Below are 2125 nucleotides of genomic sequence, written 5' to 3' on the forward strand. Positions count from 1 at the left end.
TCTGCAGAGAACAATGGGAGAAATTCCCCAAATACAGGTGAGCCAAGCATGTAGCGTCATACCGAAGAAGAATCAATGTTGTAATCTCTGCCAAAAGTGCTTCAACAAAGTACTGAGTAAAGAGTCTGAATACTTATGTAATTGTGATATTTCAGTTTTTTATTTTTAAAACATTTGCTAACATTTCTAAAAACCTGTTTTTGCTTTGTCGTTATGGGGTATTGTGTGTAGATGGATGAGGGGAAAAAACGATTTAATACATTTTAGAATAAGGCTGTAAGTAACAAAATGTGTAAAAAGTCAAGAGGTCTGAATACTTTCCGAAGACACTGTATGCATCCTAAACATGAACGATGGGCCCACCGCAAAAGTGTGTATCATCAGAAAGATGCTGGAGCACAAGGGCCATGAGAATTCGCACTCAGAGAATGTGACAAACCGCATCCACCCAGACCTGGTCGCATATATTGAGATCTTGGATCTTCAAGGCAAGGCATGACATTGCTAACAGTATCATGAATAGGGTGAAGAGCAGTGGGTGGCGGACAGGGGATTCATCCCATCTCTCAGGGACATCCTGTATCTAAAGAATCAAATGAAGACCCTGGACAGGCATCATGAAAACAACTAATTGAGTGTTGACTCGTTTGTGAAAACAACCCTTAAGAGTGAGACATTGTACTATCAGCCTCTCTGCAGAGCAACAGGTCAACCACTGATACTCATATTTCAAAATGCAGAGCAGAGGCACAAAATGTTGCAGTGTGGGAAGAATCTACTTTCCATGGACGCTTCATATTTTGGTTAGTATGGTAATAATTTGAGACCTAAATTTTTGAATAAATAACCATTTACATTACACAATAAAGATACATCAATAATATTACAATGATATATGTCAGGCCTCACAGCTTATGGTTATGCGGTCTAGGCAGTAGTTGGCAGGGATGAAAGTGGGCATGGCTCCCCGGTGGCAACATTCATCATCACTGAAGAGACCCAGAAAAACATTGCCTTCTGCCTGAGAAAGATCTGGACAGCTGCTCACGACTTTGAGACAAGGTATTTGTACTACTTCTCATTGACAACTGTGTTTCAAGTTATTTTCTATAGTTTCCATGACACATGAATATCAGGACATGATCACATTCCATGATCATCAGTGAATAGATGAGTCTTTATAAAAAAACACACAAAGGAATTGTGGCTTAATTTATTCAGATAAGCCAATTTGATCAAACATTATTTTGCCTCAAATTAAATTAATCATTTACACAGGAAATGATTACCTCATAGAAGTAGACTCTTACAGCAACGACAGGACATACTACATACAACCTTCATGGGGTAAAGTGGTGCTTTTATACCTTTCAATGGGTGCATTCCCTGTCACAGTTACTTGCCAATGCCTTTCCTGTCTTTTCATTGGTTTTTCATTCCTTGAAATGGATCCCATTATTTTCTGACATTGTCCTCATTTTGTGAGTACACAAAGATAAGTGCCTTTTTATGTTTTTCTGTCAATATTGTATTTTCACAGGAGAAAGACTAATGAAGATGCTTCAGGATCATTGGAGGAACCACTTCCCTATCCCTTTGGCCTACCTAAAAATAACTGGTTCCCTTGTTCTCCTATGTGGGCTGACCACTGGAGGAAGTTCTTCCACGAGAACAGCAACACCAACAATCTCACCGAGAGGTATTTAATTATCTTAAAATGTCACATAACATTAACAATGCCAATTATTAAATTCAAGATGGTCAGAATTTGATCTATGGAGTATAGCTTTGTGCACACCATCACAGTCTTGGGATTTTATATTTTATCACAGATTTTTCCTGCACTTTAAATATCAATTTCTGAAGGGTACTGCCAATCGAAGACTAGATGATTTTCTGAAACTCCTTGCAAGTCAGGCGAATGGATATTTCAGGTATTTAGATGTTTTTCCCCCAACTAACACACCACTGTAACAACATTGCAATATACACTGCTCAAAAAAATAAAGGGAACACTTAAACAACACATCCTAGATCTGAATGAAAGAAATAATCTTATTAAATACTTTTTTATTTACATAGTTGAATGTGCTGACAACAAAATCACACAAAAATAATCAATGGA

At 37.6% G+C, this 2125-nt stretch overlaps 1 long non-coding RNA gene across 1 annotated transcript; it reads left to right on the top strand.

The window, feature by feature from the left end:
• The first annotated feature begins 305 nt into the window (after nt 1-305).
• LOC106560473 (uncharacterized) lies at nt 306-1758 on the top strand. Its single transcript, XR_001318606.2, has 3 exons — nt 306-803; nt 932-1062; nt 1541-1758. It is a non-coding gene; the product is annotated as an uncharacterized lncRNA (long non-coding RNA).
• Nucleotides 1759-2125: the final 367 nt, after the last annotated feature.

This window comes from Salmo salar, chromosome ssa10 (assembly GCF_905237065.1).
Source record: "Salmo salar chromosome ssa10, Ssal_v3.1, whole genome shotgun sequence".
Taxonomy (NCBI): Eukaryota; Metazoa; Chordata; class Actinopteri; order Salmoniformes; family Salmonidae; genus Salmo; species Salmo salar.